This window comes from Bos javanicus, chromosome 3 (assembly GCF_032452875.1).
Source record: "Bos javanicus breed banteng chromosome 3, ARS-OSU_banteng_1.0, whole genome shotgun sequence".
Taxonomy (NCBI): Eukaryota; Metazoa; Chordata; class Mammalia; order Artiodactyla; family Bovidae; genus Bos; species Bos javanicus.
The window spans coordinates 104779972-104804930 of record NC_083870.1 but is presented as its reverse complement, the minus strand read 5'-3'; the positions used below and the strand labels follow the sequence as shown (position 1 = coordinate 104804930).

Genomic DNA, 24959 nt, shown 5'->3' with positions numbered 1-24959 from the left:
ATTCAAAGATGTGTGGAGTACAAGGCCACACAGGACACTGGTGGGAGGGAGACGCCGAATTTCTAGAAGCCAGGCCCCTTCCAGGCCCGCTATTCTAGAAAATAGATGTTGCTGAGAGCTGGACAGACAACTCTTCTAAGCAGAGAAACCTTTATTTCTGAAGATTCCAATCCCACCTGCTACCACAGGCCTCCATGCCTTTGAACCCTGTCCAGGACAACAGAATCTCTGCCCCCCAAGGTTGGGCAATGCCTCAATCCTCCTGGTCTTCCAGGCCCTCTGGATGCAGGGCTCCTCCCCTGAGACTCCCAGTGAGAGCTTGACTGCATGTGATCTGATTATCAAACAGGGCGGGAGAAAAGGTGGGGGCCCAGAGCCCTGGGGAAGAAGGAACAAGTGCAGCAGTTCTGGCCCCTTCTTCCAGCCTGTTGTTCCCATTTGTCATCCATGATCTTGTACAGGTGCTTTAAGGATATACTGGTCTGGTATTCCCAATTATACTGTAAACTCCTACTGGAGGCCCCTTGGAAGGACCGCTATGTGCAGTTGTGCAGTGCGAAATCTGCACAACCATCCACAGCTCACAGCTTCCAATCAGTCCCTGCATAGCATTCATCACCACTGTAATTAAAGACCTAACTCATTATTCTTTCCTCACAGAATATGCATTCTCAGGGAAGGACCAGACTCTGTTTGTCTTGTTTCCAAGCTGAAGCCCAGACCCTAGCATCCTGTTAACACAAAATAAGTTCTCCATAGATAGGTGTTGGAGTAATAAAGTCATTCAGCCACTCGCTAGTGCATTTAATTGGAAGAAGAGTGGACCTGCCCTGGAGCTGAAAGTGAGAGAATTGCGTTCTGGTCCCAGCTCTACCACCAGCCCCCATGTGCCCTTAAGCGAGGCCTCAGTTTCCTTGTCTATTAAGGGAGGGTGGGTTAGATGTCCCTGCCACATTCGCCTGATGCTGAAGGTTAGGATCTCTGGAAATTTTGCACCCTGGGCACCTCACTTGCCTCACCTACGTCCCAACCCTGGTTCTCTATGTTTTGTGCGGGCTCCCCCAGGTCCAGGAGTGCAGGAAGTGTCTAAATCTAGGGGAGAAGGGCTCCAGGCAGGGTGGAGACAGATGCCACAGTGGGGAGGGGAGCTATTCCTGCTGGACTCTGCCTGGGACAGAAAAGCAACAGTGATAGCCACACTCACTGAGACAGCAGTGTTGTCAGAGGCTTTCACACCAGCCCTGTTTACCTGCAGCCCGTCTGTGAGGAGGGAGGGAAGTGATCTGGCCAGGGCCGAAGGTCCCAGGCACCACAACCAGGACCAAATACCGGGCATCCTGTGTTCAAGTCTGGGCCCTTTCATCACGCGGCACAGAACACAGCTTCTACTAGTAGGGGGCACGACTGATTTCAACAGGCAGAAGTCATTCTTTCTTTTTTTTTTTTAAACTTTTTATTTTGTATTGGAGTATAGCTGATGAACACTGCTGTGATAGTTTCTGATAGTTTCAGGTAATCAGCAAAAGGACTCAGCCACACATACACATGGATCCATTCTCCCCCAAACTCCCCTCCCATCCAAGCTGCCACATAACAATGAAACTCGGCTAGAAGTCACTTATTCTTCACCTAGGTTCTGGCAATGCTCTAGGCCTGTGGCTGTCAGCAGGGATGGGTGGTGGCGGGGAGAGGGGAGGGTAGAGTGTGGGAGGGGCAGCAGCCTGCTGGTGGTTAAAACAGACAATGCAAGGTCCTCAAGTGAGTGACATAATTCTAAAGTGTGTTAGTTGTTCAGTTGTGTCTGACTCTTTGCAACCTCATGGACTGTAGCCTGCCAGGCTCCTCTGTCCTTAGAATTCTCCAGGCAAGAATACTGGAGTGGGTTGCCATTTCCATTTCCAGGGGATCTTCCCAACCCAGGGATTGAACCTGGGTCTCTTGCATCACATATGGATTCTTTACCATCTGAGCCACCAGGAAAGCCCATGAGTGGAACTAATGTCAAAGGAAGGAGAAGTCAGTTAGAGAAGACAGGATAGGGGGCCTTTAGGAACTGGAGGGCTTATGGAGGGACATGGGGGTGGCATTCCGGACTGAACAGATGGGCATCTGCACAGGCCGCTTGCAGGAGACCTTACTCTGGGGTCTGAAGAGCTGGGTGCTTACTGAGGGGACAGTCACTTTCCCCTCAGAGAGCAAGTTAGTCAGAGGGGACCTGCGTCCAGAGTGAGGCAACAGGCAATGATCAGACCCCAAGAAAACAAAAGATCATGCCTGCAGCTTTCCTCTCTGAGGACCTCTCCCCATGGTAGGCTCAGTCAGCCTTCCGGGTCACTGCCTGCGGCCACTGTAACATGCGCCCATCAGTGGCTTAAAAAGCGCAAATGTATACTCTTCCAGTTCTGGAGGTCACAAGTCCAAAATGGACCACTGGGCTACAGTCAAGGTGCTAGCAGGGCTCTGTTTCTTTTGGAGCTTCTTGGGAGAGTCCACTTGCTCACCCTTTCCAGCTTCTGGGGTCTGCCTGTACTCCTGGTATTACAGCCCCCTCCTCCATCCTCAAAGCCAGCCAGGGCAGTGGAGCCTTCCTCCCATCACATCCCTGACACTGAGTCCCTGGTTTCCCTTTCCACACCTAAAGCCCTCTGTGATAGCACTGGGCTCAGGCGGAGTGTGTGTGTTAGTCACTCAGTCGTGTCCGACTCTTTGCAACCCCAGGGACTATGCCCACCAGGCTCCTCTGCCCATGAAAATTTCCAGGCAAGAATAGTGGAGTGGGCAGCATTTCCCTTCTCCAGGGGATCTTTCTGACCCAAGGATCGAACCTGGGTTCTCCCACATTGCAGGCAGATTCTTTACTCTCTGAGCCACCAGGGAAGCCAAGATAATCTCCCTACCCAAAATGCAGCTAATTAGCAGTTATATTTCCATGTGAAATCTTAATTCCTCTTTGCCAAGTAGAGTGATGTATCCACAGGTTCTAGGGTGAGGACAGGCTTCCCAGGGTGGCTCAGTGGTAAAGAATCCACCTGACAATGCAGGAGCTGCAGGAAACGTGGTTCCGATCCCTGGAAGAGGAAATGGCAACCCACTCCAGTACCCCCTCCAGTATTCTTGCCTAAAGAATCCCATGGACAGAGGAGCCTGGTGGGCTACAGTCCACGGGGTTGCAAAGAGTCGGACACGACTGAGCACACGTGAACAGAGATGAGGCGGCGGATGTCCTCTAAAGATCATTGTTCTGTCTACCTATCACACTGCAAGGAACACATCTCCCCTGAATACAGCTCCAGGAGAAAGGCGGCCCAGGACGAGAGAGAAGGAGATGGGGGAGGGGAGAGGCGGGCAGACACACACACCCTGCCAGCGGTGGCGGCAGCTTCCTGGCCGGCTGGTTAGTGTACATCACCCTTGAAAAACTCGTCATGTTTCTACACTGAACCGGGCACGTGCAGTTTCCACAGTGACTGCAGAAGCAGAGCCAGAAATAGCCCCACTGAGATGGAAAACATCCCCTCCTCAGAGCCACTCACTCTCTCATACTCACAGTCCCCACCCCGTGGCACCGTGGGCACAGGAGGTTCCAGAAGGCCCCTCCGTGCAGTGTCCCAATCTTTCCTTCTCTGACCTCTTGCCACGAGCCACTGGGCACCCCCTTGGGCCTGAAGCCCACAGTGCTCCAATCTGGCCCTGTCCTCAGGCCTCTAGGATGGGGCTGGGCCCTGCCCCAAGATAGCCGGGTCCACAGAGGCAAGTGACTACTCACACCAGCCCAGCCTCTGCTCCGGGGCAAGCCCTGCCAGGCTGCTCTGTGTTCCTGCCCCACGACTCCCACTTGGGAATCTTGATCGAAACCCTGCCCCTCACCCACTAGGGAGTTTCCCCTCTTAGAAGAGCTCACCCCCTTCATGGGCTCAACATTTTGCTGAAATATATAGACCCGCAAATATGCAGGCCTCAGCGTCCACACCACTCACTCATACGACATGGTATTTTTAGGGCCCTGGGAAGTCTCAGCCATGCTGGTTAATTTCTCATGTGGTAGGTCCTATCCTGTCAAAGGAAAACAAAAGTCACCACACCTTCTACCTGCAAGGCATGGTGCTAAGCAATCTGTGTGCACTAGTTCATTTTATCCTCACCTCAACTCTATTACTATCACCCCCACTTTGCAGAGGAGAAACTGAGACTCAAAGAAGGGAATCAATTTGCCAGGGTCACAAAGCCAGAAAGTGGTAGGGCCCAGTCTGAGCCCAAGGTGCCAGACCTCAAACCTAGGCTGTAGCTACCAGTCATGTCGAGGGGTGGGGTGAGCAGAGGAAGCACCCAGATGATGCATGCTAATGCTACAGGAGATGTCCCAGGCTGCCTCCTAGAAAGCTCTGAGCCACTCCTGGCACCTCCAGTTTTGTCTCTCTGTATATATTAAATAAGATTTTATTGGGGCCATGAAGAAGTGAGGGTGAGGGAGGTGCCACTGGAAACCACTGACTGTAGCCAACCCTGTCCCATATTGATGACCAGCCCAGGGCTCAGGAATAGAGGCGACTTGCCCAGAAGCAGGGCAGGCCTCCGAGCTGAAACCAGAGAGGTCCACGTTTCTCCTGGTCCTGGGGGGGATCATCCGTTTTCTTCCCTTCAGCCCCCTGCCCTCCTGGCACAGAATTTACAACCAGATGTGGTGTGGGTCATGGTCCCTGCTTTGACAACGTGGCAGACTTGCTGGCTGGGTGGTGAGATTGCGGTCTCCGTTCCCTCTTCTGTGAAGCAGGGCATGTGTGGAAGCATGAGGGCCGGCACAGGCCTGCGGTGAACCCGTCATGATGGAGCACGACAGCTCTCGGCCCTGAGACACCGCTACCCAAGATGGCAAGAGTCCTTCACTTTGAACTACAAGCCTCGAGCCAAGTCCCATCCCACTTTGATACTCGCCCCTGTGTATACTGAGCCACCCACACAGAGAAGATGGACTTTTCTGAGTCTTAACTCTTGGAGACTACAGTGTCTCCATAAGGGGTCGGTAGGAGTTTGAAATGAGACAGCTCGTGGTAATGCTGGAGGCACAAGCATTCCCTCGGTGGTGGAATGCAGGCCGGTGGTGCTACAGCTGTGGGGCGGGACCCAGGAATACGCATTTCCCCGCCCCTGCCACCCCTATGGTGATTCCACTGCAGGTTATCTGCAGACCACGCTTGGAGAAATCGGTCTAGAAAGTGCTCAATGTGTGTTTGTAGAAGACAGGGATCTGTGAACATCTGTTGAGCTGCACATGGCTGCTGGAAGACATGGGCTGGAGGAAATAAGTAATTTTCTCCAAATACACTTCCTGTGAAGCCCAAATGATGGGAACTAGGTTGAGGATTCTAGGACTGAGAAGATGACGCAATAACTCCCTTCCCCGAGGAGCAGACTTGAGTGCTTCCTGTCAGACAGGAGAGACCTGGCTGAAGAGTCAGGCTGGGGTGGAGCAGGGGTAGGCAGGGGTGGGGGTGTGCTCAGGGTCAAAGGTAGGGAGGGGTGATCCCGGGGGCCCCCAAGGGACTCATTCCACACCCCGGTCTCTTCAGCATCTTCATGCAGACAGGAAAGAAAGAACTGAAAATATGCTCATTAAATCTGCATCTGGCACCCAATTTGGCAGGGTTGCCAAAATTCTGTAAGACTAGAATTAAATTAGCAAATTGGAAGTAAAATGATTTTAAGCAGACATGATGGAATTCATCAGAGCCAGGTGGAAGCTAGTGGGGGAAGGGACCCAGGAAAGCCCGCACACCCGCCTCAGGGTGGGAAAGCCTGGCCGTGAGAGGAGACAGAAAAGAAATAAACGTGTGAGCAGACCTGATTCAGAGGATTAGAGTCACCCTTGGAATATGCCAGCCCCATGCTGCAAGGTGGCGAGAGGCTCCTTCCAGGAGACAGGAGGTATGGCCGGTAGCAACCAGTGAAGGAAAGCAGCCTTTCACAAGAAGACCAAGAAGAAAGGACCCAGGGAATGGCTAGGAAACGAGACAGGCTGGGTTCCCCAAACCAGGGGTCCCAGGAAGGTAGGCACCGGGGTGGTGCACACAGCACCCTGTGTGCTGTGCAACCGGTGATCACCACTGTGTGTTAACTGAGCTCGTGGTTTTCAGAAAACACCAGGATGGACTTGGAGGGGCAGGGGTGGCACAGAGTCTATGCAGGGATGGAAGCATTTATTGGGTACTTAGTAAGCATCAGACACCATGTTAGATGTTTGCCAAGCATGACCTCATTTCATCTTCTCAATAATCCTGTGCTATAAAGATTAGTCTTTGCTCTTTATTTTCCTGGGCTTTCTTTTTTGCTTTCTTTGTTCAAAAATAATGTAAAAAAAAATACAGAAGTACATAAAGTAAAACGTGGACCAGTCACCTTTCACCCACCCAATTTCTCCTCCCCAGATAAAAGTACCACTAAGAGTTCCCTGGTATTTCCCCATGTTGTTTCCATGAACACAGAATCTCATCTACACATGCACACGCATATACAACTGTTTAACAATTTCTGCATAAAAATGGGATCTGGTAACACATATCACACAGAAAACCTTTTTTCCAGTTAAGAATATGTTGTAAACGTCCTCCCACGTCAGGACCTACAGATGCACTTCTTTCTTTTTAAATGGCCGAAAAGTATTCCGTGGTGCAAATTCACCATAATTTTCTTAAGCATTGCCAATGCTGGACACTGAGGTCATTTCCAAGTTCTCTCTATTGCAAACAATGTGCAAGGGAACACCCTTTATACGCGCACGCGTGTGTGTATGTATGTGTATACACATACATACATATACACATTTGTGCCCGTGTGCTCAGTCGTGTCTGACTCTTTGTGACCCCATGAACCATAGCCCACCAGACTCCTCTGTCCATGGGATTTTCCAGGCAAGAAGAGTGGAGTGGGTTGCCATTTTCCTTCTCCAGGGAAACTTCCCAACCCTGGGATCAAACCTGAATACGTGCCTTTATCATTTTCATTGACACCAAATTAAGCTCAAAGTGCCCTTGACCGTTGCCAGCACTAGCTTGTCTCTATTTTTTCACATTTTTGCCATCTCTAACCATTTTAATTTATAATCCTTTGTTTTTTAGTAGGTAGAGCATCAATCATATGTTTATGAGCTATTTTCACTTCTCTGAATTACCTGTTTACACCTTTGCACATTTTTATTAAACTTAGGTGAATTTTTAGTTGATTGATGGAATTTGCATCATAAGAATAACAACTAACACTTTCTATGCACCCAGCACTGCTCTAGGCTTTCTGCAAGCTTCACAGCAGTGAATCAAAACTCCAGTAGGGAAGTAGTAGCGTCAGTCCATGTTTAAGGTGGGGGAAAGAGAGGCTCGGAGACTTCAAATGACGTCTGAGGTCATGCACGTCCAATGAGGAACAGGCCAGTCTGAGGAACTAGCTGAACCAACTATTTCATCCTCAAATGAGATACTTGCAAAGCCGCTCCCTAACCTACAGAGAAAGAAAATTCCCTCTGTAAATTTTCCCTCTTTCTGTTATTTGATCTTCACTTTATCTGTGGAATCTAAGTGCATATTGATTTACTATTCCAGGTAGGAAACTGAAGTTCAGTTTCTAACAGAGGCAATAACAACATGGAATTAGACCAAGTACCTTAGGTGGGACGGGGAAATGTTGAGAACAAGCCTGCAGTGAGGAGCAGGATTGGGGTGGGGGCAGGATTTAAGGCAATGGCAACCCACTCCAGCACTCTTGCCTGGAAAATCCCATGGACCTGGGGCCTGGTGGGCTGCAGTCCATGGGGTCGCTAGGAGTCGGACACGACTGATCGACTTCACTTTCACTTTTCACTTTCATGCATTGGAGAAGGAAATGGCAACCCACTCCAGTGTTCTTGCCTGGAGAATCCCAGGGACGGGGAGCCTGGTGGGCTGCCATCTATGGGGTCGCACAGAGGCGGACACGACTGAAGCGACTTAGCAGCAGCAGCAGCAGGATTTATGCACAGGGGTAAGTGTCATGGGACGTGGAGGTTGAGGCAGGACCCCCTTCTCTGAAGGGCTTCAAAGGGCAGGCAGGCAGTTTCCAGGACTCTACCCCGGGGGCAACATGGGGTGAGAAAGTCTGGGACCAGGGAATAGGGTGAAGATTAGCTTAGCTAGAACTCATCACCTAATCAAAGGGCGACCTTACCCAGCTCAGCATGTCCAGTGACCTGGCACTAGGAACAGTAAAGATGCTCCTATTTCAGGGCGACAGACATACGTGTGTATGTGGAAGTGCTGGGGATCCCTTGTGTGAAATCCACACTTGACAGAGGCAGGCTTTTGGGTTTTAGTGGCACTTTTAATGAGGTTCTTTTTTAACTCCCCAAATACCAATGTTGCATGTGGGTTTCTGGGTTAGAAACCTACCACCAAGTTGTCACATGGCTCGGCTACCCTCATCTCAGGGAACACGTGCAATACTTTTGACTTCCTTGGATACAAGACACAGTGGAGAGAGAAGGATCATTTGCATGCCATTTGCCATTTTTCTTCTGAGAAAAGAGAAATTAAGTTAACAGAATAGGAAAAAATGTGGGAAACTGACTTGCTAAAACTAACATGCAGAAACAAGTTTTAGAGGCACAAATTAGCATGCTTTTTTTGTTGCTGTTGTTGTTACTGTTGTTCAGCTTTGACCTCAGATAACTTTATCATTCCCCAGATATTTTTGTATAGAACTCTAGTTCAGCAATCTTATATATGTGTGCATCTTCCTTATATACACACAAACATATAAAACCTATTCCTTATATGTACAGATATAAGTATATATAAAAAAACCATATATATACTCATACGTGTGGGCTTCTCAGGGGATGCACTGGTAAAGAATCCACCTGCCAGTGCAGGAGATACAAAAGACATGGGTTCAATCCCTGGTTCGGGAAGATCCCCTGGAGTAGGAAATGGCAACCACTCCAGTATTCTTGCCTGGAAAATTCCACAGACAGAGGAGCCTGGCGGGCTACTGTCCATGGGGTCACAGTCAGGTGTGACTGAGCGTGCACACACGTACTTGACTATATATGAGTTCTTTGATTAATCACGCTTGGAAAACTGCACACAATATCTACCTCTACAAACACACACATACACTTTTGGGGAGATTTTCAACGCTCTGTCGCATATTAAAGACTCAGGAGCCCTGCAGTATATAAGGGTCTATTGATCTGGCTACAGCACTTTTCTTTCCATCCATGGCACTTGTGTTTTAGAAAACACACTACAGGAAACGCCAGACTTTACTTCACAAGATCAGAGCCTGCTTAAAATAAAGACTCTATCTTGGAGTGACTGCCCTACTCTTTTGAACATTAGATACTTTCTAACAGACTCATGGTGATGGTTTCCTGTTCATTTGAGCATCTTTTGCCTTTCCTATATTTCAGGGTGACACCAAATGCCCACATGCCAAGCCACAGGCCCTCTGGAACCTGCAAGGAGATCAGGTCACCCAGATAGGCTAAGCTGTGTCTCCCAAGCAAGTTGCACAGAGAAGCTGGACCAGTCACTTGCTCTGGACTCAGTGGTTTTCAGCTGGAGGATCCCCAGAGACTCATCTAAGGTTGCTTGCTTTGTGAGTGCAAAATCACTGCAAGGAAGCTCTTGATCCTGGTTTCGTTCCTTCATTCCAAAAGACACTGTTCCCAGACCCTGATGTTTTCTACCATGAGAGAAAACTAGCTTAGGATTACACCTTCCGTCTCTGATTCTATTCTGCCTCACACCACTCCTTCATCGCCATTAGTCACTCCGATTCATATAATCACATGAGGTAGCCCTACGAATAAAACTAGGTTTCCATCTGTCTGTGACAGCATCAATTGTAAATGAGTTAGTGAACTTTCATCACATGTAAAGGGCATACTTGGTATAGCCTAAAATATATGTTATGTGGTACAGGAGACATTCACCTGGGAGCAGTCTCCAGGGGAGATACCTCCCAGGAACATTCCTCCTTCATCATGGTTATATGCATTGGTTTATAATTTTGCTCCTTCTCACACAGGCAATTCTAGGGGTGACAGTAGCCTTAGGGATTCAATTACCTGATGACCCTTTATGACTCTCCTCATTAACCCTGAGGAGGCCAGCTAGTTGGTGTGTATGTGGATTTGCTCATTTATTTTTCCATAAAATTTTCACTTTGGAATAATCCTATATTGACAGAAAAATTGCAAAGACAGAGAGTCCCCATACACCGTTCACCCAGCTTCCTTTAACGTTCACATCTTACATAACCAATGCAGATTTGTCAAGTGGAAATTGATACTTGTAAGTTACTATTAACTCAACTGTAGACTTTATTCATATTTTACCAGTTTTTCGGCTAATGTTCTTTTTCTGTTTCAGGGTCCAATTCAGGATCCCGTATTGCATTTAGTCATCATATCTTCTTAGTCTATGGATTTGCTTTTGTTTTCAAAAAAATAAATATCATCCTCTACTGCATGCAAGGTGGTATGCTGGGTCCCCAAATGCCCTGTCAGGAGAAACACAGATCTGCTGGGCAGCAATGTCTGGATTTGACTGCCCACTTTATCCCTCACCTGGGGAACGGTCCTGGTCTTGTCACTCCATATATAGAGTTCTTGAACCACAGCTGCAACGTGGAGATGGTACCTTTTCCTTGTTAGAAGGCTGACAGTCTATGCGGACAGGCATTTTGAAGGTTTAAAGCCCAATTCACTTAGAGTACTATCCAGCCTAGTGTTATGATCATTGACAGGGGGATCATGAATTAGGCTTGGTATCATGTATCTAAAGCAGGATGGTCCAGAGTCTGAGCTGCCTGGCTGAGCTGACCATTTCAGCCACAAATGAGATCTTTCCATAGGCTCTCAGGTACACCATAAAGAAAGGCAATTCTGCTTAAATTAGTCTATTCATTTCTATACTTCTTTCATGGCTGTGCTCAAATGTCACCATAGTGATAACTTCTCCAACCGTCCTACATACATCCTGGTATCCTTCCCTTGGCACTTTCTTACTTCTTAACCTATTGGTTTCTCCTTCATGGCACTTATCCCATTTGATATATTACACATTCATGCACTCCTTTGTTTATGGTATGCCTCCCTCTGCTAGTCTATAAGCTCCAGGAGAGCACTGACCATCATCTGTTCTGATCACTGCTTCATCCCTGGTCTGAGGACTTGGGAAGCGTTCGACAGATATTCAGTAAATGACTGGATCTCCAGGGTCACCCTGCAACATTCTGCGTCCATCCCGATCATCTGTAAACAAACTGGTCCCCATCTGAACACACTGTTGAACTCGAATAGGTAAAAAGCTATTTGGGAAGCAGGTGGCTTAGAGCCTTCTGGGTCTTCTTTAAAGGGGGAAAAAAGGAGTAATACCCTTCCTTTAATATAATTTCATGCCATTAATGTCCCTTCACCTACCTCCCCTCCCATGAGCAGTTCTGCCAATTAGAAACCACAGTCTCTTCCTTGTCCAGAGTCTGTCTGCTGGCTTCTCTACACAATCAATTCCTGTGGAGCCCAGGCTGGAAAAAGCTGGTGAAACCCCCACAGCCCGCTGTGGTGCTCCATTATTGAGGCTGTTCAGCATGCACATCAAAGGCCCACAGGCTTGTCGGGGCAGGGAGATGCCAGGGGATCTGGAAGACTGGCCTTAGTGAGGACAACGAGATTCAGCGAGGAGGGGGAACTGGAAATGGACACACAGTGACCTCGTGGCAGGTTCCAGACAGAAGCCAGGACTCCTGGCTTTGCATCCTGATCCTGCTTCCTCTCGGGCTATAACCACCTCCCCAGTCACCACGAGGGGCAGGTGTTTATTTCCTTGAGCACCAGGCTGGCTGTCTGCCTGCCCCTGCCTGACCCTGGGGACCTGATGAGCATGGGCAGCGGTGGGTGGAGGTCTTGTTCCAGGATCAGCAAAGCACAGGACAGTCAACAGCCAGACAGAAAGGAAATGGGGGTCACATTTGCTGAGAGCCAGGTCCTCTTTATCGTCGTCTCACATTCTCACAGTGCCCCGCGACAGAAGTGTCATAACCACATGAGATAAGCAGGGAAAAGAAAACACAGAGAGGTTGAACAATGCGGCGAACTGCACGGCAAGCACATGGCAGAACCAGAAGCAGAGGGGAGGTCTTCCTGGTTCTGAAGCCCTGGCCTTCGCCCGCCAGCTCTAGGAGGGACCCTGAAGCCTCAACAGCACTCCAGTGAGGGGCAGGGCCTCAAAATACCAAACTATGCCCCTGGTGAAGAAGCCAGAACAATCCCATTCTGGAGATGAGGAAACTGAGATCTGGAGAGGAAATGCAACTTGTCTGTGGCCACGTGGCTAGGGAGTGGTTGGATTAGCTAGACTCTTGAGTTTCGGGAGGACGCAGGCACACTCCTAGAGCTTAGGCCTGCGCTGGGCCCACGGAAGGACTCCACCTACCGTCTGTGAATACATGAGTGTATGACAGACTTGGTACAGCATCCTGTGACTCCCACATGCCATGTTCTTGCCCCTCAACTGTGACCTCAGGGACTCAAGACCAGGCTGATGCAGGCAAGCACCACCTGAACTCAACAATGACTTTCAAACCCCACGTACCCGTCTGGACCCACGCATCTATCAGAGGCATGGTTAGTGATGCTGGTGCTGGTCCCCATGCAGCCTGCAGCTCCCCACCAGAACTGAACCTGAGCCATGAAGAGGGGCGGGAAGACAGCCGAACTGGTCATTCTTTGGCCCAAGGACTGGCGTTTACAACATGGACTGGACACTCTTCTCAAAAGTCTGATATTTGCAGCAGTCTAATTTTAGTGAAACTTTCTGTCATTGTTTAGTCGCTGAGTCATGTCCGACTCTTTCTGTGACCCCATGGACTGTAGTCCACTGGGCTCCTCTATCCATAGGACTTCCCAGGCAAGAATACTGGAATGGGTTGCCACATCCTTCTCCAGAGGGTCTTTCCAACCTAGGAATGGAAGCTGTGTCTCCTGCATTGGCAGGTGGGTTCTTTACCACCAAGCCACCAGGGAAGTCCAGTGAACCCTTTAGTACCAACCAATTCACAAATACTGCAATTGTTTTTATTACTGTAATTCATTTATCATAATAATAACCAAAACTATTGTTTCCTGTTCACCTACTACATGCCAGGCACAGATATCTCATAAGATATCTGACATAAACGGCCTCCTGTAACCCATTCAGCCACCCTGCAGGGAAGAGTGAGGATTCCCATATTACAGATGAGGACACTGAGGCTTGGGAGAGGTAAAGGAACTTGGCCAAGGTACATACTAGAAAACAGGAGACGCAAACTCAGGTCTGTGGGGCTCCATAGCAGTGTTCCTCCCACGTGGCTGATGTGAGCTGGGGACTGGGGGGTTAGAGCTATAGCTGGAGAGGCAGACTCAGGGCCTGCCAGGGTTCCCATACATACAGTTGGCTGGACTTCTCATCCCCAGGCTGAACTTCTAGCGCCAGGGGGCTTCTCCATATGCCCAGAAACCATCCCTAGAACCTCTCAATCAGACAGTGCGGGTATAGCTAGGAATTCTTATGTTATAAGCCCTCAGGTGACAGGAAAAAACACCCATGGTTAAACCACTGCTTTCAATTCTCAGGGGGTCATGCTTTCACATCTACATGCTCTTCCAGAAGGTTCCAACATGTTTCTTAAGATATTCATTGCATTATTTACAAAGGATATCATGCCTCAGAACGGAAGACCTTACAATTCTAGAATTCTCAACAAAGCAACAATAATTCTGATCATCCACAGATGGGGTGTGAAGATCTTTGTTAACCACGACAATTATTCCCAAAGAGTGTGATGCTGACAAGAAGGACTTGGGAGCCCAGAGCCTTGGGTTTGAGTCCTAGCTTTGCCCTTTATTAGCCATGCAGCCTTAGGCAAATCAGTTCAACAAAATAGTTATTCAACGCTCTGGGCTGAAAGAATGAAGACACAAAAGTGGACCAGAAAAGACATAATGCTCTTAGCTCTGAGTTCCTCATCTGTAAAATCGGAACCAACCACTACCAAGTGTATATGACAGCGTGCAGGCCCCCACATGCTGATGGGTTCTCACAGCCCCAGGGCCTCAGGAAGCAGGCTGTCCTGTGTCCTGCTTTGCAGGTGAGGAAGCAGGGATTCACGGGTGAAGTGGCTTGGGTGAGCCTATAGCAGCATCTGTGGCGCTATCTGTGGTCTCTCTGCCCACCGCCACCACCGCCTCCCTTCTTAACCATTCTCCACTTGGCAGATGAGTCCACAGAGTGAGTGGATAACAGGAGAGAATGCTCTGCAGTCCATCAGGAACCGCACAGATGTATGACATCATGGTTATTAATAATGGAAGTGGCACAACAAATTCGCCATCCCTGCAGAGGGACCACCTGAGTTGTTGCAAACCTCCCGCACACAGAGCATCAGATTCTGTCATGGGAGAGCTGGGAGGGGTCTTAGGAGTCCAATTCTTTCCTCATTTATAGGGGTGGGGAGTGGGCAAGATGGGAGGGCAGCCCTCTGAGACAGCAGACGGAGCCCCACATCCCAAAGCCCCAAGTGTTTCGAGTTTGGCTTTTGTGACTGAACCACCAAGATAATCCGACACCAGCACTTGCCCACTCCAAAGGGTGCTGGGAAGCGAATCAGCAGTGGCTGTAAGTGTGGCCTCTCCATCGACCCTCAACCCAGCTGCAGGGCCTTTGTACCTGTTGTTCCTCTGCTTGGAGTACTCTTTCCCCAGATATTGACATGGCTATCACATGTTCCTGAGTCAGGTCTCAGGTCAGCTCCTCAGAGAGGATGCCCTAGACCCCAGCTTTGGCTTCTCCAGTTCCTCCCTGACACTCCCCATCGCACAGCCTTGTCTTCATGGTGTCTTCACGGTGTGTATCACCGGTGAGTATTATCTTGTCCATTATTCTTCATTCTCTCTTCCCACTGGAATGCAAGCTCCATGAACAGAGGATTCACTCACTTTCATTGTCTTAGTCCCCAGAATGGTGCCTAGGTCCCAGCAGGCACTTAGCAAACATGCTCAGCGAGTCCCCCTGGATGTCAGCTTGGGTCACGGGCATTCTAGCAGCCAGCAGTCCTTCACTCACTTGCTCACTCACTCACTCATTCATTTAATAAATGCTTATTGAACGTCTCCTCTGTGCCAGGCATTCTCCTAGGAGCTGGGGATTCCAATCCAGCTGAGACAAAGCCCTTGCCCTAATCAAGCTTTGACAGTTGATTAAAACAATCAACACAATAGAAGCCAGAGCTGTTTCAGTCACATCATGTGTGACCAGGCAGTAGCTGACCGAAGGAAAGTTGGGGGAGAAGTATGGCAGAAAACGGGAGAAAGGAGAAGACACTGGGGAAATGCAAATAGACAGCCCTGCCAGGCCCTCCCATGTGCTCAATGCAGTACTCATCTTGGGGAGCTGGTGCCAGGCAGCCCCCCACCACCCCAACTTTGGGGACATGAAGACAAGGGCACATGCCCATTGCCACAAGTGCCTCCTGGCTGCAGCCTGGAGCACAGCAAGATGGCTACACGTGAGAGCATGGACAGGAGTGGATGTGAGGGAGGTGAGACTGGAGAGTGAGGGTGTGTATGCATGTGTAGGAGTGTGTATTCATGTGCAGTGGCACATGTGTGAGTGAGTATATGGGGTCAAGTGTGTAAGTGTGTGGACGGGTTGAGTATGTGGGAGTACACATGCGTGTGTGTGTGTGTGTGTGTGTGTGTGTGTGGACTCTGGCACCATTACTCTTCAGCACAGCTTCCACATCTGGTAGAACTTTACCTGCTCAAGATCCCCCCTCCACCCCGCAAATGACGCATAGTAGGGACTCGATCATCATCGAATCCATTTAAGTCTTTATGTTTGCCAAATATATTCCACAGAGTGTCCACATAAAGCAGCAAGACTGGTTTCAGAAGAGAAGCGTCAACTTCTGGCCACAACTGAATGGAATAAGGCATTGGATGAGGAGTCTGGGTTTTGTTGCCCGCTCTACTGCTGACGACTGGGTAATCCTGGGTCACTGTTCAGCTGTGATCTCAGGTAAGGCACTCAGCTCCTCTGGGCCTCTGTTTACTCTTCACTCAAGAAGGCAAGTAGAACTCAGCGACTGGATGAAAACACATCATATCTACTGGTAGCTACAGAAGCACTGCTTCCTGGGAGAGCATGTGTGACCCGAAAAGAGCAACAGGATCCACCAGAGAAATTCTGGGTCGGACAAAGCTAAACAGGTTCTTTTACTGCAGCACTTCTCAGAGCCTTTAACTTGCCAATATGAATTGTGACTGGCTAGAAGGGTTATAGAGAGCTTGCAGAATTTGCCAGACTTACTAGCACAGGGAAACCTAACTCGCGGCACAACTTTTAGAACTAATGTTCCACAGAACCTACTTCGGGGGATCTGCTAGCAGGCACATGGGACATTTCTCAATGCCCCTTTTCTTGCAGATGACGGCACAGAAATGGTGTTCAGTCTCCCTAAATCAGAGAGCACAGCCATGGCAAATATCAGCCCAGAACCATCCAAACCACAGCAACTGGCTTGTATACAAGGCTTTATATCTAGAGAACATTTTCACTCATATGATCTCAGTCTTCCCTGACAACATTCAGCTGAGGACCTTCATCCCCATTTTCCAGAGGATAAAATGCAGCCCGAAAGAGATTAGGGAATTTGCCCAGAGCCACTAAACGATGGACCCAGTACTTGCCTTTATCATTTTTCCCTATGACCTTAATCAAGCTGTCAATAAATATGCTCTATATTTTATAGGTAAGCAATTGCAGCCACTTTGCAGAGCCCCCTGCCAGAGCCGAGGCTGACGGACCTGCACCTGTTCTGCAGCAGCCACCACTGCTGTCCAGGATCCCCGGCAGCCGGCCCTGGTTGAGAGGGGAGGGGAGGGCGCTCAGAGAAAAGCCCAGGGAATGAGAGCCGCTCTGGAAACACCCAGGCTAGGAGGCCGGGAGTCACTCCCTGCCGGTGGCCACACCCTCCCCACCATGCCAGGTACATTCCCCTCAGGGCTATACCCCCCGCGCCAGGTGCCACTCTGCAAGAGGGCAAGAAGAGCCAGATCAGTGCTAGTTTCACTCACTCCCAATAAGCCGGAGGAGCCCAAGTCCGATCTGCTCTGACAGTCTGAAACTGCCAGCGCCTCCAGGGGGAAGCGTGGCCAGGACGGCCAAAGCCATTCAGCGGTTCACACCGGGGTGCCTTGTCCCGCCTTGTCCGGCCGTGAGAGGCCCGAGAGGCGGGGCGGGCTGCGGGGCTGCTCCGGGCACAGAGGCCGAGTGAGGCTGTGCCAGGCGCTGGTGTGCGAGAGAAGTGTGAACGCGGGAACGCTGGTGTCACCCCGGGTTGATGACAGAAGTAGCGTCTGGGAAACGCAGGCGAAGAGCGCGTGCACCAGGCAACCCCAGGCTGCGGAGGCGTCCCGGAGGTCCGGGGAGTTGGCCCGACGCGCTCCTGCACGCGCCCGCGCCCAGCCCTCTCTCACCCGCTCCGCTCCCGAGGGTGGCCCCGCTGCGGGCCAGTGTGGCTGCTGACGCGCTTGGTGGTGCCCGGCTCCCGGCTGCCAGGCCGCGGCGGGGCGCGGGGCGCGGGCGCTCGCTGCTTACCTGCGGGTGGCCGCGACTCCGCGGCTCCGGGCTGCGCTGCGCTGGGCTGGTCTGGGCTGCGCTGGGCTGCGCGCCCGGCCTCCGCGCGGCTCGGCAGCGCCCGCTCGCTCGGCTCCGCCCGGTTCGGCTCCGCCCGGCGGTGCCCGGGGCTCTCGCTGGCGGCCCACGCGGCGCGGGGTGGGCGCGGGGCGGGCTGGCGGGCGGGCGCCGGCGGCAGGCGCGGCTCTGGGCCGCCCCGCGGCCGCTTGGAAGCTCCTTATTTGGGCAGTGATGTCAGGGGAAGTCGCAGGGGCCGGACCACCCACTTCTTTCCATTCACTCCCCAGAGTTTCCTGTCGCCGAGCCCGGGGGACCCCGGCGCCCGCAGCGGGCGCCTCTCCGGCCGGCTCGGCCCTGGCGTACAGGGCTTCGCTGTCGGCCGCTTGGGGGTCCCGGCGCGGCCGGGTCCAGGAGGGCGATCGGGCAGGCTGCCGCCCGGGAGGGTCTGCGTCTGGGGAATCCCCGGCTCCCGGCGGCCGCGGGGAGGGTCTGTGCAGCGGCCTCCGCGGTGACAGGCCGTGTCACTCCGGGCGCCGCCCCTCCCTCCGCGCCCGCCCCGGCTCCCGCGCTGTCATTTCCTCCCGGGCCCTCCGGGAAGGGCAGTCAGGGAACCCCGGTCGTCGCCGCCGCTGGGGCCGTGCCCCTCGGGGCCCCGTCTCGGGTGAACCCGGCCCGGCGGGCGTCCATTGCCGTCCCCAAAGTGCCAGGTCCCCGCCTTGCTCCCGGGTGCCAGCCCTGCTCCGGGAAGCCCGTGCCTCCCAAGGCGGGAATATGCCTTCGCGAGTGCTGGGCGGGGCGGGCCTGGCCGGGCTCCCTGGGCTCCAGCCTGGGGGTCGGGGTGGGGATGGGGACTCCCCGGGGCTTCCCAGTGGCCTGACTTTGCAGAAGCTACCGGATCCCAAGCCTTGGGACCTGAGTCACTCTGGTCCACCTTTGCACCAGCGCCCACCAGGGGCCCCACTGGCCTGCTTCCCGAGGGAGCAGAACTGGCCACCAGGATTTATATTTTACAGATGCGGCACACTGAGGTTCTGACTTGTCAGGTGTCTTGCCGGAGGTCAACTCTGCTGAACCTGAGCTGACCCTGGGTTTGGCTGACTCCAGGGCTGGCCTCTGCTGCCCGGGAATAGCCTCAGGAGGTTGTGGAGCCTGGGACCAAAGTCAGGACAAGAGTCAGGCAAACTGAGTGTCTAGAGTGCCAGCTGAAGAGGCACTCCCTCTCCAGGTCACAGAAGTTCAAGGACCCACAGGGTGACTGACAAGCTGACCTGGGCGAAGCTGCTCAGGGCTTCCAAAAAGGCCTTGGAGGCCCCAGGCTTCCTCTGGCTCTGAAGTGATGGCCTAAATTCAAGGCTCTGCCTGTCACAGGGAGTGGGCTTCCTCTAGGCCCAGGGGACAAGCTAGTGGCCCTGGGGATTTCTGTGCCATCCTCATACAGCAGCTTTCAGCAGAGCCTCTTGCCTCCCTCCAAAGCCAGGGCAGAGCAAACAAGCCCCTCCCAGACCACCAGCTTTAGTAGAGGAATGGCAGCTTCCACAGGGGAACCTCACTCCTAGGTGCCTGCAGGAGGAAACCACAACTCCATGACTTGCAGGGGGTGGAGGGAGGTGTGATCACAGCCGGACACTCACTGTGCCTGCACACTCATGCGTACAACTGCATACCCATGGGCCTGTTGCCAAGGCTCCCAGCTGTTCTGTTGATCACCACCACTTCAGTCCTCCCCATCTTCCAGTAGCACCCAGAACTCCATCTCAGCTCCAATTGGGTCATCCTCTTTCTGACAAAGCTCCAAACGGAAGGACCACACTCTCTGATCTGGCACGCAAGGCCCCTCAACCAGCTGCATCTCCCGGGGTTCATGTCCTTTTCCAACACTCTCTTCAACCTTCCACCAGCATTCACTTTGGGCGGGGGCGGGGGGAGAGCGGGGGGGGGGGGGTCTTTGCATAGATTTTCCTCTGTCTGAAATGCCCTCTCTACCTGTCCTGTGTTATTGACATCCCGAATCAAGCCTGCCTTTGACATAGTCTTCCTCTTAATTAGGGCAAGTGAGACAGGGTACCCTGTGGAACAAGACCTTGCCCCTCACTCCACTCCTGTCCTTCCCTCTCTGCCCAGATTACTGTCTCTGGCTGGGAGCAGCTCCAGGTGGGAGCAAGTGGGTATCTTGTTATAATTCATATGCCTGGAGGGGTGACATTTTGTCACAGGCAGAAAGGCTCAGGTGACAGGCTTGTTCCTACCCCAGGATGAGTACCTTCTCCACCTTTGAGGGGTGGCCCGACCAGTGGATTTAGTCACCCTCCTTTGTTGCCCCTGGCAGCTCAATGCTTCCTGCCCATCACCCCAAGCTGCAGTCAGCTGAGAGAGACCTCCCCTCTTTCCAGTCTGGAAGCTGCCAGGAACTTTCCATCTTGGTTCTTCTCTCCTGCCAAGACTGAGAAGTCTACAAACGTTTGTTAAGTGAATGAATGATCCTGGGGGGGTGGAGGGAAGCAAATGGAAAGATAAACTAACCATAGGAGTGGCAGAATGATCCAATTCAGAGCTGCAACTGAGGTTCAGGGGCCCTGGCTAGGGTCCTGGGGTGGAAGGTGGGTTCTCAGACTGGACTGGATGCTTAGGAAGTGGGCCAGTGTGCCAGCCCTGCAGAGGCTGCCCTGCCGAGGCCCTTTCCTTGGACTGCTCCTTTGTTCCAATTTTCTGTGGCTTGGGATTTGTCTTCCCCGCCCTTCTCTAGGTAAACTTCAGCGCCGCCCCATCAAGGCAGGCTGGGACATTCCCATCCCAACCTTCAAACATATAGTCCAGACTGGCTATAGCGAAGTAGAAAGGAAGGCATGAGAAAAGTGTTTTATTGAGTACTTTCATTGTGCCAGACACAGTCACTCTGGATTTTCTGGAACTCCCCCCAAAGACCCTGCTTTTTACCCCCCAGGTCACACTTCCCAGCTGGTAGCCATCCTGCAGGCCAGGAGTGTCGACCCAGAAGCCCTCCCTCAGCTTCTCCTTCAACCAGAGCTCCCAGTCTCCTGTCTTAAGATTCAGCCTCCAACCCAGTTCTGGTGCCAGTTCTCACCCAAGGCCAGAAGGTCTTCAAGGCTCCAGCCTCAGAGCTCAGGGATATGGGATGCAGGCAGGCAGCGCTGCTTCAAGGCAAGGAGCCGGAGCCCAACTCTGCTCCATGAGCCATCACCCCTACACTGGGGCCCCAGGCACCTTTCCCACCTTGCAGCTGGACGGGCCCCAGGTGAGAAGGCAGGTGGTGCCAGGTGCCAGTTCCTTCCTGTCAGCCCTTCCCCTGCATATAGCTGGGCCAGGTCTTGAGAAATCCCCAGAGCTTGGCCCTGGGGGCTTTCCTACATTCCTTCATTCCTCAAACATGAATCAGGCTCCTTCTCTGTTCTGGGAACGTGCAACACTCACACAAACCTGTGTGCTAGGAGCTCCATCCAAGGATGGAGACTAGCAGGTAAACAGATCATCCCAGTGCAACTTGCTAACTGCTACAGCACTGTTTGCCAAGCCTGGGGCAGAGCAGGGGCATATGAGGTGAGAGATAAGATTTATTCTACTTCTGGGCCTACAATTCAGGGAGATTGTGGTCCAGGTGTCCCAGGCTAGAGTGCTGAATGCTTGTTTCCATAGAAACAGTACACTACACACACACACTGGGCTTGGTTCTGCTGTGAAGCCAATATCACGCTGTAGAGAATTTATAAACCAAAAGAGATTGGAGCAGAGGAGATGGTTGGCATCGGATCTGTCATCTAAGAGGCTGTCTCTGTGAAATTTTCTTTCCAACTCCTAACAACCAAATTACAGATACAGTTTTGGAACACACCACAATTCCAAAAGGTTGGGGACCACCATCGTCTTGGAGCTTTCAAGGCGGAGCTAAGCAACTCGCCCAGTAGGCTCTCCAGGTACTTCATGTTTGGGTTTTGTACTTACTTACCAGCCACCCCTCCTCCACCTCCTTTCCTCCATGGCTCTGATTCCCTGGACTCGCATGCTTTGTGTTGTTTTACTGTTTGTTGGTGTGTGTGTGTGTTTGCCGGGTGCTCTCTTGATAGATCTGTTACATCAGTCCTCACTTCTCACAGAGGTAGCTATCTCTCTCCTGGGACAGAGGCTGAGGGACTCTTACAGTTTATGGAGATCACCTTCAGGGGTCCCAGAGGACTCAGCCCCAACCTCCCTTCCCAGCCTGAGAGCTGTGTTTCCGGCTTCCTGTCTCAGTCAGGCATTCATTTCATCCTTCATCTGATGCTGTGGGTAACAGCATGGGCCTCAGAGCCACATGGATCTGGCTTCAGCTCCCAGCCACACTTACTGTGCGATCTTGGGCATGTTACATGATGTCACTGATTTTGACTTCCTGATCCTAAAGAACTGCTGTGAAGATGTGACAAGAAACCGCAATAGAGCCCTTGATGGAATACCCAGCATCTAGCAGGTGCTCGATAAATGGAAGTAACAATTGCTTTATATTGTGACCCAGAATCCTGCTCCTCCCATATTGTTTATCTTCACCAGTGGGGACACCCGTCATTCCAAGCCTGAACCAGAATCCCTTCTCCATTCTTGCTGCCCGAGTCCAGGCCACCATCACCTCCCAGTTACAACAGCCTTCTGTCCGGTCCCCCTGCCCATTTCCTGCCCTCCCCCCGCCCCCATCCCCTGCATCCATTCTCCACATAGGCAGAACTCTCTAAGACAAATTCAAGTGGGTACCTGGTCAGCTAACTTACCCTGTCTATTAGTGCCTCTTTCAACAGCTTCAGTTCACCTGCCCAAGCTTCCCTCTCTCTGCACACCCCCCACGCTCCCATCATACAGAGCTGCTCCCTGCTTCTGAACCTGCCGAGTGCATTTTGTGCATTCAGTCCTCAGTACTGTTCCCCTCATTTGTATTGCCTGGCTGGCTCCCATCCAGCCTTCCAGGTCAGCTCAGAGGCCACTTCCCTTGTGAAAGCCTCCTGGGTCCTCCAGGTGGCATTGGCTGCTTCCTTCTCTGTGAATCTCCAGCCTTTGGAACAGATGTTCTGGCTTGTGCCCCATTGTATGCAGTCATTTCAATGATGTATCTGTTGCCCCTTTAGTTTCTGCAACTCCATGCACAACCACGTCTTATTCAGTGTTAGGAACGTCACGGGTATGCAGAGCACGCCCAGGATAGACTTCTGTGCCACTGGCCATCCTGTCCAGTAGGCAACTACAAGAGGCCACGTGGCCTCCAGGCCACTGACCAGTCTCCCCCAGATGACAAAAATGTCCTCTTTTCCTACACTTCAGACTGAGGTTTTGGCTCAATCTGAACCCCAGGTCTGCCTCATTCTGGCTTTCCACCAGCATTTCTGGGGACTCCCGCAGGGCCCACTGAATCCCAGGTGGGGAGGGTGGGGCCTTTGGTTCCAGGAAATCAGATTAGTCACTCCCCCTGGCAGCTGTGAGAACAGGTTTTCCCCAAGCCTAGGGGCCGACTTGCAAGATCATCAATAACAAGCACTATTTACTCTGAGTATGGCTTCATGTCTGCCAATGGGAGGTACATCAGGAGAGCATCAGCTTCTGAGGCTTGGATTAAGACAGTCTGTGCACAGGTCCTGGCTCTGACACTTACTAGCTGCTTAACTCTGAGTCTCAGTTTTCACAGCTGTAAAATGGGGAGGATAACGCATCTCAGGGAAGGATGATGAAGAGCAAATGAAAGTGATGAAATTAAAGGAGTCAGTGCATTGTGAGTATCAAGTAGCTGGCCTATAGTAGATGCTCAGTAAAGGGAGCCCCTCCCCCACCTCCATTCAAGCTCTTTGGAGGGTATCCTGTAGTAGCTCATAAAGTGAGGGAAGGGAGGAAATGAGAATTTAATCAGGCCTGTAAACATTAAGACAAGATAAACTGTAACAGGTCTGACAAGAAAAAGTTTCAAGAGCAGCAAGAAGAATAGGGGAGTTCTGGGATTGCCATAAAAACATCTCCCCTTGTGTGAATTTTATCCAACCTATATGGCCAGCAGAGTCTGAGGGCCTGGGGATGGGCAGGAGATGGTCAAGGAGGAGCCCCCAGGCAGGACCAGTGAGGTGTGATGGGGCCTGTGCCTCTGCCAGTCTGGTTCCCAAGAGGACTTGCACACTCAGAAAATAATTGCAGTAACAGTGAATAGAAGCAATGGATGGTGCAGAAGGGATGGGAAAGAGAGATACATATAAGAGAGTGGGGCTTGTCCTGAAAGCTAATTTTTGTTAGATGAAATTTTTTTTACATGAAAGCCTCCATCTAATAACCATAAAGAAATCTAGAAATGGTCTCACTCCACCCCTGTTCAGGCTCCCTCCCATTGTGGTCTTTCTGATCTCTCAGGGCAGGTGGTGAGAACCCCAAACCTCCATCCTTTGGTCTTGGAGTCCTCCTGCAAGGAGAGCCTGGCTGGTCTAGATCATTCACTAGTTCCCTAAATGCAACAGGAATTTTCACATTCCATGCCTTGGCTCATACTGTTCCCTCTACCTGGAATGCCCTTCCTTCTTCCCCTAGACTGCCATCCACCATTCCCCTTCAGCTCTCCTATTAACTCTCCTTGGCTATTTAGTGAACTCTTCCTGTAAGGCCTCCTTCAAATGTTCTATTTTTCAATTTCTTTTCTGACCAGCTCCTACCTTCAGTAGAATTAAAAGACCACCTCCCTCAATGTTCCTGTAACTTGCTTTGCACACATCATCAGAGCATCTATCATATAATAACAAAGCCTTTGTGTCTCACGCCCCCACTAGGTTGGAAGAGCTCCAGGGGTCTATGCCTGGCAGTGCTTGACATATACAGGACCTGGACAGCTTCCTTCCATACCTCCCAGAACTGGGGAACACGGCAGCATCTTCTATTCTGCCTGGGTGTGTGGACGGAGCCCTGTTGATCCCTTGGGAGCTCCAGACTTTCAAAGCCATCAGCCATGCTCCTTCTAGCCTGAAAATGAGCCCTCTGAGGGCTGTCTCCCCAGGACTTCCTGTTGACTTTGTGCAGTCCCCTCTCAACCCTACCCTGAATCTGACTGGATGAGAATCCCAGCAAGTATCCTGGGGCACCTAGTGGTGCCACATAGAAGGAGCTGAGTCAGGGGAGTGCGAGCAGAGGCAGTGTCTTCAAGGGCGGCAGACCAGAAGAGCTGGGGACCTGGGGAAGGAAAGGTGGGCATGTGGATTTGGTGGCTGGTTCTGAGCTTGGAGGTGAATGGTCAACAGCAATCTGGAA

General features: G+C 51.6%; 1 protein-coding gene across 6 annotated transcripts in view; it reads right to left on the bottom strand.

Moving 5' to 3' along the window:
- HIVEP3 (HIVEP zinc finger 3) overlaps nucleotides 1-24959 on the bottom strand; it is a 564242-nt gene that overhangs the window by 118436 nt on the left and 420847 nt on the right. The window contains exon 1 of one of the 6 annotated variants that reach the window (XM_061412316.1): nucleotides 17667-17891. The exons of the other annotated variants lie outside the window; for them this stretch is intronic. The gene's annotated coding sequence lies outside the window, so the exon portion shown is untranslated. Of the gene's footprint in view, nucleotides 1-17666; nucleotides 17892-24959 lie in introns of those variants that run through there. 6 annotated transcript variants of the gene reach the window in all.